At 42.4% G+C, this 15,273-nt stretch overlaps 1 protein-coding gene and 2 long non-coding RNA genes across 11 annotated transcripts in view; 1 reads left to right on the top strand and 2 right to left on the bottom strand.

The window, feature by feature from the left end:
• CASK (peripheral plasma membrane protein CASK) overlaps positions 1 to 15,273 on the bottom strand; it is a 165,891-nt gene that overhangs the window by 89,530 nt on the left and 61,088 nt on the right. The gene's annotated exons all lie outside the window — the stretch shown is intronic.
• On the bottom strand, positions 1,053 to 2,325 carry LOC138137286 (uncharacterized). Its single transcript, XR_011161675.1, has 2 exons — positions 2,187 to 2,325; positions 1,053 to 2,137 (listed from the first exon to the last, which is right to left on the bottom strand). It is a non-coding gene; the product is annotated as an uncharacterized lncRNA (long non-coding RNA).
• Positions 2,525 to 2,956, top strand: LOC138137287 (uncharacterized). Its single transcript, XR_011161676.1, has 2 exons — positions 2,525 to 2,664; positions 2,715 to 2,956. It is a non-coding gene; the product is annotated as an uncharacterized lncRNA (long non-coding RNA).

Below are 15,273 nucleotides of genomic sequence, written 5' to 3'. Positions count from 1 at the left end.
GCATTTTTCAAATCATAAATCATCCTGTTACGAACACAACTCCCACAAATCTCTGTTATAAAATTCATCACAACTGGTCTTCTCCAGTGTAGAAATATCTCCTGCACGAAATCAATATTTTCCAGCGTCCAGTGCTTGATACATGTTCCCAAGATTCTCTGCCAAGTTTAAAATCCCTGGACCACTTGAAACGAGAGTGCAGAATCTCGCAACACTTCACACGTACCCTTATGGATTTCTTGCGGTGACAAATCCTTCCGCCAGAAATACTCGTATTTCGATTGTGTCCATTTTACAAAAAAACACACAAACTGGATCCATCTGTCGCTCTCGTTTGGCTTCACAAACTTTCCTCGACCTCTACTCCAGTTTGATATTTTTCCGGGAGCCGGAACAAAACCCGGAATGTTTTCGATCTCGACGAATTTTTTTTCCAAACTCGCAAAAACACATCCATATTTATCCTTCCCGCCTGCTCTTCTGTTTATTCTTTTTTCAAACAATTTCGTCCCGCACGAATAAATCTCCCGAATCGACTTAATACCTTCGAATAGTCTCTCTCTTGGAGTCTCGCAAGTTAAATTGTGTGTTTCCGGGTATTGTGCATAATCCCGTAACTAATTCAACTCTGCAGATGTTTGAATGCAAGTCGTTACTCAACAGATAAGATAATTTCGTTGTTTAATCCCATCTAAATACCTTTAAGCTGCGTGTTCGATGCTTTCTCCTGTGCCGTCCCTCGAATTTTCACCTCGGAGGGGTTCCTCGGCCGAAACAGAAATACACTCGACGAGTTTGCATGCTGATTATGATTCGGTCCCGCCGGAATACGTTCAGAAGCTTGATGAAATCTTCATGAATATTGTGACCAAAAGTTGGCCAGTGACAGCTCCGGGCTCTCAGGGGGTTTTCGGGGCATAGGGCGTGGGTTCGGATTATAAAAAAATGGGCGCCAGGCAGCTATTGTCTTGAGCTGGTTGTTAAGCTTGTCCAGCTGCCGGGACAAGTGCTCAGTTTCTCGGATGCTTCGGAGTCAATACGAAAGAACTTAATTCCTTGCGAATTAAATAATTGGTTTATTCAATTTTTGTCCAACAGTCCAGGAAATTCGAAATGCTTACTTAAGTGTGCACTGGTCCGTGGAATTGGCAACGTTACTCTACGTAATTTTGTTAATTGAAATTTCGAACCAGTTCACATTAATGATCTTATTCAATACCTTATTCTGGTCTTATCAAGAAAGCTTTCCTTTACAGGTGACCTTGTAACTTATTTGTGAATAAACTTAAAATTAATACAACTCCGATGAAAAAAAAAACGAAAGGAAAATCTGTTGCATGCGTGAAACAAGAATGAAGCGCAGTCTTCTGCTTTCATAAATTTACAACGTTAATTTAACATCGATTCTATAATTGAAAAAATTGCAAATTTACTGGAAGTAGAAGAACTGCTACTAATAATTGAAATGTGAAATTTGAAAACTTGAGCTTTGTGAAGTCTTTCTAAAAATTTGAAATTATTGAAATGCGAGATTTTTACAAATTGAAACGGTTCTAAATATTGAGAAGCGGGATATTTGAGGCGTTCTTTGATTTTTCGCAAATCCGCAATTAAATTGTGCGACTTATCTTACGCCGGTAACGTGGTGTGACCTTGACGATTTTCTTTAGTCCTTGGTGAAACGGTACGTGGTCCGATGACCTTAATGGACGGTTTGCGGTCTGGCGACGACCACTCTGACGAACGATGTGGCGACGATCACCCCATATAACGATAGTCCTGGTGAACAATCACCCTAAAAGCGACGCGGCGACGAATGACCCTAAAGAACAACGTTCCTGGTCCGAACTATCGCCCCAAATAACGATGACTGGTCCGGCTGACCCTAAAGAACAACGTTCCTGGTCCGGCTGACCCTAAAGAACAACGTTCCTGGTCCGAACTATCGCCCCAAATAACGATGACTGGTCCGGCTGACCCTAAAGAACAACCCCTAACGAATTGTCGTTAGTGTTGCGAAACTCAATCGATTCGGTAATTACCTTTCCGCTGAAAGGGGTTGCTTCTCGATAATTCGAAGGAGGACTTTCCGGTTCTCCTTCGCGGTACGGTAACGGTAATCTGGCTCGAACTACCCCTAACGGACGAAAATTAGTGAAGTGAATTCGCTAATGAAGGATAATTACCTCTATCTCGCTAGATGACGAGGGGTTTCTCGACCACGGCAAAACGGTAAACGGTAAAACGGTAAATCTTCGGGCTCCTCGACGGCCCCGAAGGCTGGCAGCGCCGGACGATAAGCGCCATGGCGTTCGGCAATCCACCCACAGGGATGATTGCGGATCCCGAACGCCACGCACGTGATTCGCAGCTCGCGACTTGCGGCACCTGCCGCCCGCTCGGCGGTCGCCGACCGAGTCCTCTTTAATTTCCGCTCGCGATCGGTTTTTTTTTTTTGGCTACCCCCGGCTCTAGGAGATCAACCCGAAAGATCTGGACCTTATTCCGTTGGGCGATAAGGCGTCCCGGTTATTGTACTGACCGCGCATCTTGATGACAACTTCCGGCGATCCTACACTTGCACGCTAAATGACAGATGGTCGAACATGGCGCCGGTTTGTTTACGTTGGACTTCACCGATCGAAAAATCCGGATGTCGAAGCGGTAATGTGTCGGTGAGTCCACGCGTAATTCACGAGAGATGTTGCTTCCAGAATTCGATCCCAAAAACGATATCCGCAGATGATCCCGATGCGCTTGGGGCCCGCCGAGATACTACTACGCTGGCGACACCAGGCGCGGCATCACAGCGTGATCCTGACGTGTCCCCACAAAACGGACCACCTGCGAACGACGGTACGAAACTGGAAGAACGACGATACGGCTGGCACCCAGACTCTACAAAATGGGCTGTAAATGAAACGCGACAGGAAAAAACGAAAACCGAAAGTGAAACTGAAAGCGAAACCGAAATAAAACTGAAAGTGATCCGATAAACAAAAATGAACCCTGAACCGATAAACTCAAAATGAATTGACTGACGGCACAAACAAAATGAATTATTTCGAAATGAGCGTCCCGAAAAGGGTTACGGCAGGGTGGGCGCGTCGCGACGTCATGTGCCTTGCGTTGTCTTGCTTGTTCCTGAGCTTCGAACAGCGATCTTATTGTCCCGCGAGCATAAGTAGGACCTCTTGGCCTCCTACCCCGGCCAAAACGAATAGTGGCACTTTGACCTGCTACAATATTTATGGAAAGTTGTTGTGGTAGGTGTCTCTCCTGCGTTTCGCTGATAAATCGGCGAGGGTGTTTATGGAACGCTCCCGGGAAAGCTAGATAATCGCCTCGATCATGACCACTCTACCAATCCTAGTCCACTTTTCCAGGTGGTCATCGTTCATCATCCGACCGAACAAATTACAAAGTTGCTTTATCAACCGATCCGGAATCGTTTATTCTAAATTGTCGATTAATCCAGACAGGTCCATTGCCAACCGATCCGGATCTATCAATCATGCAAAGTAAACTCGTTACGCTAATGCACTGTTCAACCTTTCCGCACACGCTCCTGCACAGAAATGTCGCGATAATTACAACAGTGGAGCTTTGTAAGAAACCCCCTAGCGACGCTTAGGGGGTGACACTTCACATTCGAGACTCCAGCTGGTGATTTACGACGGTATTATCGCGAATTTACGGTCGCATTACGGCCGATAACGTAAACAGAATGTGATAATTTACACGTTTTCAATGCCGTAAAGATGACATACGGAGGGAGAAAAGTCTTGCGCGTGCCCTCCTGGACACAACAAATTAAATTAAATATAACCTCGTCAAGGATTAGGCGGCGTTCCGCAGGGGCGACAGCCTCTCGCCCTGGACCGCGCCTGTTCGGATCGAATCCCGGAACGTTTTCCAACATGTGCTAAATCAAACTGTAATTGTCCGTTGACATGATCGCCGTTGATTTTTTTTTTTGTTGCTGCGCGCGGCAGTTAATAAAATTATTCGTTTGTTGTGTGACGGTGTAAACACCCCCGGCAAGATTTAGGGCTCGTAAAAAGCGACAAATTCGTCCTCCGGCGAGTTAATTACCTGGCATTAATTATCATGGACGTAATTGGACGTCGAGTCGTATTTCCGCGGCACGTTCGCCGCCCCCCGAAACAAAACCGTATCGGTCGGGGTTGTTATTACACTTCCGGTAGTGTAATCGGTCGAAATAGGGACGAGGCGAATTTTACGTTGGATCCTGATGATGGTTTTTGGATGCGTTGGTGCAAGTTGCACCTTCCGAATAATGCAGGCTGTTCGTTAAATGGGAATGATCGATACAAAAATTTTCCCTAACAAAGGAAAAAATTACGGTTTGGAGAGCACAGTCGTGTCTGCTGGTTTTAATTGTCATACTGCGACCGATTTGACAACCGTAGCGTGCACTACCGAGCGAAAATAGATCAACTAAATTTTTAAATTTGGTGGACTTCATCACAAAACAGTTGCTTAAATCTACTGTGTATTAAAAACTAAATCAATACCACGATTTTCTGGTTGCTGTAACCGAACTCTCGCGAATCCGCACCTGTGTCGCGAACGGAGGGGTTGTGAAACAATTCTAGAGCTGTGGTTTATTATTATTTTAAAAGTTTCTTCACGTCTGCTTTTGGCACTGTCATAACGAACAAATTCTCACAACATCCTCCGTACAGTCCTCATCTGACACCTCGAGATTTCTTCTTGCCGTCCAAACGGAGAGATAAATGTGTCGTTTGCGATTTTCAAGGATCGAAAGCTTTGCAACAACAAAACACCTAACAGTTACATTGGTATATTTTATTGAAAATATCCCTCTTCGAAATAAAATTCCTGTCGGCAGATTTTCCAAGAACAATGGAACAAAGGAACAGTTGAAGTGATTCAAAAACTTGTGCGCAGGATGCTGGGGATCTGCGAAGTCGTTACCAAGGCCCAGACATGAAAATTTTAATCATATTAAAAAACTTCGTCACTTTTCTGGTGGACGCTTCATACTTTCAATCTATTAGAATTATATTTAATTAAATACAAGACTTTTTTCTAGGTTTACTGAACTTAGTGGACAGTAGTGTACTATATACAAAGCGATCAAAAAGAAAACAGAGCAGGCGTTGCAAATTATCGGTCATGTCGTTGCGGAATTCTGTGCAAATAAGCGTTCAATGCATGGGCGTAGAAAATTTGTGGTCTCAAACGGTACTTTATAATGAATTTTAGACGCTGGAATTTTAATAGTGCATTTTATTATTATCATCTGATAATGGAGAAAAAAAATAAACAAGAGCAACATTTTACATTCGTAAGAATGGGTAATTTACCAGCCCTATTGCCAAACGCGACGCCACTGCTAAGCAGATTTTGCGAACTGTCAAAGAAACGTCAATTTTAAAGCAACTGTGTTGTCGTTTGGATAAAACAAAAGAAGAGATAGCATTCTTGATTTGTTTTAAAATTTAACTCACTTTTGTAATTTTATTGGATATTTAAAATAGAAAACAAGCTTCCAAGCGTTCCTGGCACTGTAGTTTGGCACGCCCAGATCCAAATTTACCAAAAGCTCTGAAGCTGCAAGAACAAATCCGAAAAGAGAACGATTAAGTGATAGGAGTCAACTTTAGCGTAATAAAAATTTCAAAAAAGCGTAACAAGATAATTAGTGTTAATTAAGATCAATATTGAATGTCTGCTCGTTCGCTTCGAGAGCAAGCAGAAGAGCTCACTTAAATGGCCGAAACGTTGCACCCTGTTTAAACAGAACGATCGATTATCTGTCTTCGCGAGCGAACGAGAGCCTCGAATACTTATATCCTTTTTAATTACAGGACGAAGAGAATCGAAAGTCCTTGGTAATCCTGGCGTGTTCGGATTTAGAGAACCGAAGGGGAAACCTGAAGCGAATGTTTTATTGCCGACCGGAAATCCACCGGACTCATCTACAAACCGTCCGGAGCGACTTTATTGAATCAAGAATGAAAGAAACAATTTCGACCATTCCGGAAAAGTAAACAGTTTACACCTGCAGAGTCGGTTAATCGACTGGATGTCTTTCTTCCTCGAGACGCAGCAGCAGGACTTCGCGATAAAAAATAATTCTATCGCCTTCGGGGGCGGGGAAGAGTGATATAAGGCTATTTTCTTTATCATTTCCCTTTGCGCAGCGAGGACGAGGAGGCGAGTAATGAAAAGAAATTCGCGGCCTTTGAAAATAATCGTAATTTGCGTAAGCTCTGCACATAATCCTCTTATCGCAAATCACAATAAACTTTTTAATATTACGAGTTGGGACGGGCCGAGGGGAGCGTCCGGAATTTCTTTTTGCTGCTCCGTCTACAAAGTCGAAAAAAGATGCGCATATTTGTTTTTACCCGGGCAATAATGTAAAGAGGCGGGATTGAAGTCGCTTTCAATTTGTTCAGAATAAAAAGCGGACAATATTTTCACGGTTTCGGATATCGCCTTGAACTGTTCCACTTATTTCTTGTGCGACTCAGAAATTTCGCTTCTGATAAGATGCCAAAAAAACATCTAAAGACGTCGGAGTAGTTTGTCGATTTGACGATGGCGCTGTCTGTCAAAATTGCTATCACAGAATTATTGAAAACACAGTTTATGGATACATTTTTACGGACAAATAATACCACGCATCCAAAAAACGTCAAGTGTGCGTGGGAAAACGCACAATGCGTTACACCCACTCTGAGCGACAAAAAATTGGTTTAAAAATCGATACAGGTTTAATTGACTGTTTTAATTTGGACCGCAGGTTTGTCAACTTTACAACTATTTTATTTCCCATTAAAGAATCCACGCGAAAAATCCCGTAATTCATTTGCGGTAAAATACTTCTGCAAGAGTTGCCCCACGAGCTTCACAAGAAGCACTTACAGCTTTACACGAATTACTTCAAGAGCTTCAGGAGTTCTGTATTAAAATTTCGAAAGCCGAAAGTGCTAGCTTAGAACGTCTCTTGGAACGCACTCGAACTCGGAATGCAAAGTATATAAATCGGTTCTGCTAGTTCCGGAGTCATCCAGGGCGTCACAACTCCGGTTAAATTATTTTGAAAAAGGTAGATACAAAATAAATTTGTAATTTTTCCAATGAAGTCCTTTGCTCTTTGTGTGGGGTCGCCTAAAATGTGCACCTGTGACAAAAACTGCCTTTTATCTTCGCCTGTTTTCAAGCCTCGGCTGCGCCTCGGCAGAAAACTCAGACTCAGACAATAAAAATACACTTTTTGGTCTTGATACACCAATGCGGTTTCCCTGTTTTAAAGCATATTTCCTAAAGGTTACGTCGCATTGGCGTCCATTTTATAAAATATGATATACAGGGTGTATTTTAAAAATGTGCCGAAACTTTACCCACGAGGTTGTGGGACAACGTAGAAGACTAAAACCAATTTAAAAAAATTATAGCTCAAAAATTAAATGTCAATTAATTTTTTTGACATAAAATTTTTTAAATATTTTTTTCTAGTTCTACATGAAGCCAGTACCTCGTGGTTAAAATAATTCCGTGTATTTCGATTACACCCTGTATATTAATGTATCTCGAATTAAAAAAAAAAATACGTAGTGTCTGCTGTGCTAAAGAAGCAACGGAACAAATTACAATTCAAAGATCACTTCATTTGATGCAACTTCCGCGCCATCCACTATCTCGTCTCAACTCACAAACTCCTTCGTAACCAAGAATCGAAAGTTACACACAGAGAGTAAATAATGCAGAGAGAGTATTTGGCAAAATAGTTGAGACGAATATCGTAGGTCGTCTAATTGCACTCCAGTAATGTATGCACTTTATTAAAACTTTCAGCAAACTGCAACGTGAAAGTTTTACAAGACCTGTCCCAGAAGCATTTTGAGGACTTGAAAGACACCATTTCTACTGATGTCTTGCGATCTTATTATATTTTGTGTGAAACAACATTGCTAGAAAATTCTGACTACAAAGCACGCTCATTTTTAATGCAAAAGCTTTCAGAACATTTTTATCTGTTTGTTTCATTTTGCAACTGTCGCAGAAACTTTCTGAAGCAATTCAAACAGTTCGAATTTCTGAAAACAAGACAACACGGTCGTGAGTAACGATTCGCTACTTCACTTCGTAATGAAATTTGTATCTCGTAGAAAAAGTAACCTGTTTTGCTCGCGTGTAACGGCCATACTCTCGTGTATTGGCTATACTGACGGGAGTGCATATCACACTCTGGAGCAACGTCCGATGTAGGTTTAAAGCTTCATCGCCGCCCACTACGAACTTTCACTCGTTTAATGCGTGTCCTTTTGGGGCCCAATCCGCCGCCCCCGCGGTCCGCTACAAGAAAAAACAATTTGCTTGAAATCTTGACGAGACGTCGTTTCGTCGGTCCCGTTCGGCCATAATTAAAACCGTGCCGACATTTCGCCCGACGCCTTCATGTTTTAATATCGCCCTCATGAATTTATGGGGTACTTACCCGGAGGCTTTGTCGACGATAGCAGCGTGTGCGCGCCAGGTAATACTTATAGACGTGCGGCGGCATCGAACGTTTCGTCTCCTCCCCGATCCAGAGGTCCCGTGTCCCCCCTGGCGAGACGGGACACAGGGGCGACACCGGAGGGTAGTAGTCCTTCACCAGGGGTATGCGGCTGCTCATAGCACCCGCCGGCCCGGAATGACGCACGACACCCCCGACGCCGACGTCCGACGACGCGCACCAGGTCCTACGCCCATCGCACACTGACACGAAACGTCAAAAGTTACGAATGCACGACGAGTAAAATTAATGAACACATTTTATTGGCAGGTGCAGGTTCGAATTCCTCCACGCCGTTAAGCTCTTGAGTGGACCGCGGCTGTGGAGGGGGAACGGGAGGGAACTACTTCTGGTTGTCCTGCTGGATGCAGAAAAAGTTTAGCTGGGATAAAAGTCCCGACGCTGCGTCGGGATTTATCAATAGCTAGAGGAGTGTTAACCCATTAGTCGACACGGCGAAAATGCGAATTTTCACCAAGTTGGAAAGAAAAACAAACGACCAAAAAAAACACGCCACTCACGCAAACAAAAATAAACGCCCGGGCCAATGGAAAAAATTGCCCAAAAGGACAATAACCGACGCGGATTTATTCGCCACTAAAAACGATGCAAAACAAGAGTGCAACACGTGTCGCGTGCCGCCAGTTGGGCAAAAGTGTTATTTCTTCAAACCTACCAAATTTACGACCGATTCAACAATGTCTACATCCGAAACAAAGACCAGATTACCCATTACTCATAGCGCACACTTCAGGGGAAGAAGAATCTGAAAGAGGAACACCAACAAACCTAAAACTCTTTCTGCTACTGCGCCAAGGGACTGCAAGATGTTTCCACTGTTTTCTCAATTTGGTTGTAGGTCGTAATATGCAATAAAATTTTACGACTTACAACGATTTCGAGAAAACAGTACAAAAATTGAAAAGATTCCTAAAAAAAATCGTCTCTCATTCGGCATCAGAAACAGAAAACAAAACCGACTTTGGGTACTAAAACTAAAAAGAATGTCCGACAATGTTTGCTCTTAATTGAAGGTCAGCTGACTGTATGTCTGGTTGACTACCCTATCGAATAACATTTTAATTAACCGTTGAGCGAATTAATTTGAAATCGTTTGCAAAGCGGTGATCAGTTTATAAAATTAATTTGCAGCCAACGCTGCTCAACCTCCTGCAAATGTCACCAAAATTTACCAGAAATGTTACTAGGCAAATAGGGAATCATACAATCTGATTGACCTTGAATTGCAAAACTGACCTCCGTAAGAAAATAGAGGAGATTTTGGGCTAGAGCTTTAACTTGAACCAATAAAATAAACGAATTCTTCTAATTGTTTTGTTTAATATGTGCAAAATTTTAACGTTTCTGTCATTACGTGTTCCCCAAGATTTCGGTGATTCCCTGATTCAGCCGAGTGCAGTCACAGTGACTAAATCGTTTGGGAAATAATTCCGTCGGACAAGAAGAATCGTAAAATATTTTTTCGACGAGGAGATTCAGATTCAAATCCTGACAACCACTTGGAAAACACTTGTGACAGCCCTTGTACCTGCTCGAGCTAATCGTGACGAAATTGAGAGCACAAAACGATGTTAAAGAAGATGAAGTCGTTTCGAGTAAACATCAACGTTGTCAAGTGGCGCGAGGAAACGAGAAATTATTTTCTACCAATTTTACTAATGCTAAAGACATTGCAGAAACGCGAAGAGCAACCCAAAATATTTCCCTGACGGTAAGAATAACGTTCACGAAATAATCTGAATGTTTACGAAGAGATTTCCTTGTCAAATAAATTGGACAATTTAGATTAGGGAAACAAGAGTCTTTATTTATTTATTACACTTTCCGGTATTGAAAAAATGTGAAAAGCTCTTTGCAGAGATTGAGGATTATCGCAGCAGAGGTGTTGGATTTTCTCATGGGCTGTGAGTCATATCTGTGCAAACGACTCTCAAGTAAATACCACAAACCGACGGGAAAACATCGTCATTCGTTGCGCTATTAGTTTCGTCTCTCTCTCTCTCGCTCGGCTCCGCCTTCCCGTAGATATTTCCAAGGTCACAGCCCATGAGAAAATCCAACACCTCTACCAACCCCGCAACGCTTTGTAATTGTTTACAATTACAATTCGCCCTTGACTCGATGACATTTGGATTGAGATATTTTTCAGATGTATGTTGCCGTTGTGCATTTTATTCCAAAAACATAAATGCAATTATCCTGATAAAGGACACGAGTGGGCAGATCCGTTTTCGATTGCATTAAACGTGTATTTCTGGCGTCATTAAAAATAATTGCGTCGTTATTTATTTGTAAATTCGATCCCCGGTGGCGCGGACCCCGAGAGAAATGTTTTAATAAATCGCGAGTAGATGTTTCCTCCCCCTGTCGACTTGCCGATGGAAACATTAAAAATAAACCGAATTTGGAAAAAGAAAATTAAATTGTCACCACTCAATTAAGCCTCGCCGCCACCGACGACCCCGCAGCACCATCAAACTTTCACCAAAAATCTCAAACATTCTGTCATCACGGCGACGACTTTTCCAAATTGCCACCGCCGCTTAATTAACAAGTCATCACCCTCTCTCGCGAAACTTTCGGGAGCAAACGGAAATCTGTCCGGCAAACCGTCGTTAGCCGGAGTTGATAGTCGCGAGTCCGGAAGATTCCGGACGCGTCGATTAAAGCACGACGGGGCCAATAACGCCGGACTCGTCCCCCGGGACGGATAATTAAGACTCTCCGAATTGCCGCAGCGAAACCGTAAAGCCGCCACCGGACAGGTAAATTGCCGCCCCCGCGTCCGATCTGCGGACGCTTATCTCGAAACGGATGTGTCGTTTGACGGACGGTTCGGAAAAATGGACCTTAATTATCAGCCGTCAAGAGAGAGAGGAATTAAATGAGCGAGTGACGCAGACGAATAACACAATTTGCCTGGACGTGGCAGAGACATATTACAGATATAATGGGATTTCGACTGCGAAAATAAAAACGGGAGATTAAAATGTTGCACAAAGGAGGACGCAGGAGAGTGCTGCTCGATACGTACGTTGCGAAAGTACACCGAGTGCTTTCGTTGGAGCTTATTTGGTCATCTGACAACATATTTAACGGTCGGGACGAAATTGTATTCGCAGCAGTGGAAACAGAACTCGCCGGGGCAAAAACTACGCTTTGACCGCCAATTAACCCTCATCAATCCCCTTCGATATCGCACCAGGAGAAAAAAATATTTGTCGATATCCCACGCCATATTTATTTCCAAACAATCCTTGACGCAAAAACGGACGTCCGTACTTTTCCGGGGAATCCCTAACAATTTTAATTGGTACCCAAACGAGGAGATTTATTAGGCGAAGTTCTGCGCAAGAGGGCAAATCGAGTTGGCGGGCGGAATTTAATGGAATTCCAGTTTAACATTCTTGTTAAGCTCGCCAAATTAAAAGTTACCATTAACTGGATGGGAGGAACGAGTTTGCATTGTTAGCCGAGCAGAACGTATTAATTTTTTTTTCTTCCTCGCCAGTTATTACACTTCCGCCGGGGCCCCCTAAGAAACTCCGAAAGAGGTAGAGCAAGTGACGAAATCAATAGAGTCGAGGATAACGCAGCTGACGCATGGTCGCCTCCCCCGGTGGGGATTGTTCCCAGCTCGACAGGGCGGACCTCGACCTCACACTGACGAAAAAGTGAAAGAAATTGTTTCAAAACTGGCAGAAAAGACTCGTGCAAGACGTCAGTTACGATTTTTTTTTAACTTAAAGTATATATATTATCCAGAAGCCCCTTCTTTTTAGGCAACCAATTAATCACACCGACTTTCTTTTAAATATCACAGGTACACACTATTGGAGGTGGAAAATTTTCACAGCACACTACGATACCAGAAACATTTGTATTTTCTTTGCTTTGCCATAAATTAACGAAAAAGATCATCCCGAATGTTATGGACGACATAAATCACGTTTCGAAAGTTTTTTGAAAAATTGCTCGGACAGGTCAATGTTTTATTTTTACGGTCGGGGAGTTTTGTGAGTTATGATATGTAACTTTCGCCCCTTGACTCCGTTTTTTACAATAATTGACAATAAGGGCATGAGGATTTCAATGGTAACTGTCCAACATGTTTTTCCGTTGAAAAATGAGATTAAAAACGGTTTCGCTGTTGGTAATTTTTAACATTTCGCCAATGGTAACGACGTAAAAATGTTGTTTAAGTGGGAAATGTATTTTATAATTAAATATTCTCGTCGGAAAACTGTGAAAATCATTCTGCACTGTAAGTTGCTGTTGCCAACTATTCTCCGTTTCTTTTGGACAAAGTTTTAAAACAAATAAATCTTTACATTTTTATCTGGAATTAATTTAACGAAGAAAAAAAAAGAATGTGTCCTTAAGACCGCACGACAGAAGTGAAAACTTCTATGACGCCCGTTATTGATTGCGTGTTGCGAACGATCTTCTTACCGTGTTGCGAACGATTTTAGCGTGTCGTATGAAACTAATTCACTGCCCGGGAATAAAATATGTTTGACGGATTTTAAGTAATTTTAAGTAATACATATTATTATGATGATAGTACTTGGAGGAATCAGGAACAAGGCACAAATAATTAATATTATTTAAATCCAATATTGTTTTTAAAAAATCAATTAAGGGTTTGATTTTTCTGCCAAGCAAATAGGAACTATTATGATCATTTGTCCATTTTCTGGAGCGTGACGATTTTAGCGTATCGCGTGATGATTTTGGCGTGTCGCCTGACGATTTTAGCGTATCGCGTGACGATTTTAGCGTGTCGCATGAAACTAATTCACTGCCTAAAGAAGTTTTCACTTCAAAAACAACCATGTACAGTACAGTACACCAGTGTACGTTTTGTTATTAATGAAGTAAAAATGTGTTTGGGTATTTTAAAAATCTGCAATAAAAAGATATACGATATATAAGATATACGAGATTTCATCCTCCCTTGATATTTCCACCACCAAGGAATCTATAATTAATTTTCGAAACCTGAAAGTGCTCACTCAGAACATCCTTTAGAGTGCATTCGACATCTCTATGCAAGACATATGAACTCTCAATTAGTGTCGGCAGAAGACAATTTTCTCCAGGAAACCAAAGAAATGCCGGAGCACCTCTGTGACAAGCGTATTAGATTTAGGAGGAATTATTTTGAAAAAAAATCTTCTCTCCTCTTTTACGTTTCTTCTTAAATGGGGTGAAGCGTGCGGATCCACCCTCGTAATTTATAGGTAATGAAAAGATGAAATTGAGTGTACCAAAGCTCTAGTAAGGAGGTTAGGGACGTTCCTCAGAAAATAAAGAATTCTGGATGCTGCATCGTCGAGAATTTTCCCAAGGATCAATAATCCCGCAATATTTAATAATTTTCGAAATAGATTTCAAATCTATCATTGAACTACATGATTCCAACAGTCCATAAATCATTGCTTTTGACTAGTAACGAGCAGGGTGTGGAACCCGTGAAGATCGATGCTCAAAGCATCGGAATTAAAAAAGTTTTGTTAACAACGTTACGTTAAAACAGCAGGAATTTCCATCAGATAGATTTCGTTTGAGGAGAGTTTTGTTGTGCGCGTTCAACTAAAATAATTATTTGTCATTTGGCGGCCAAAATTTCGCGAGAAAAAGACACGCGCAAAATATGATTCGCAGACGGAAACCCATCATTTATTTTATCAGTTTCAGAAATCGCGACGCAACGTGATCAATAAAAAAATTTTGACGGATTTCAGCCGCTTCTTGCAGACCTTGTTCCAACATAAATCACTCGCGCCGAAAGTTAAGACAGCATAACCTCTCTAACCGACAACAAAATTTCAACTTGATTAAAATAACGCTAGTTTACTTTCGACTAGAAACACTGCCCGGTAATGGAAAAGTTTCCCTTCGGCGCTTCAACACCCCCCGAGAAAAGCTCAACTTCAACGATTGCAACAACTTTTCTCTTTTTCCAAATCGGACGAATTAAACGTTTCGAATCTTGAATAAAATTAATCTCCCAGTAGAGTTTTCCGGACATGTTTCATTGGCCATTCGAGATGAAAAGCGCGCATCGACTTTTCCCCGGACGATTTTCCGATTGATCGAAACAGACGGTAAAATATTCACGTTGTTGTTGACGTTAACGACGCGATGCTTTATTAATTCCCGTTTTCGGGAATTCGGGAATCAACTTCCAGCCAGTCGGACGACCGTTCACTTTTATTGCCCTCCATCCTCGTCCTGCCCGTTATCCTGTTCTCTTGTTTTCCGTACATGTAAACTCGTTGTTACGTCACGCTCCACCATCTTAAATTGCTCCGGATGTTTGTTCGCTAACTTAATTAATTAGGTTTCCATTACCTAGGATTGTAAATAATTTTGCTTTCTGGATGTTGTTTGCCAATCTAAATTCCCCGTTCCGCAGTTCGGTCTTTGTGTTTGTACAAACATCGCGAGCGGCGCCGGTCCCGGTGCGCCTCCCTGTCGAACGCCACGCCGCCCTCGGCAAAAAATCCCGTTTGATTTTTTCATGGCCCCCACGTGGACCCGTCACGTACCGTCTGCGTTATTAATAAAGCTCGGAGCGGCGTTCCTTCGCATTGGCCGGTCCGGCAACGAGAGGACCCGGATTCCTCCGGTGTGCGGCGCGCTGCTCCGGCGGATCGATGCGGCCCACGAGGGCCTTGCCCCACATTCCC

Source organism: Tenebrio molitor, chromosome 8 (assembly GCF_963966145.1).
Source record: "Tenebrio molitor chromosome 8, icTenMoli1.1, whole genome shotgun sequence".
NCBI classification, from domain to species: Eukaryota; Metazoa; Arthropoda; class Insecta; order Coleoptera; family Tenebrionidae; genus Tenebrio; species Tenebrio molitor.
Note: the sequence above shows the minus strand (reverse complement) of the source record. Positions and strands in the feature narration are given on the sequence as shown.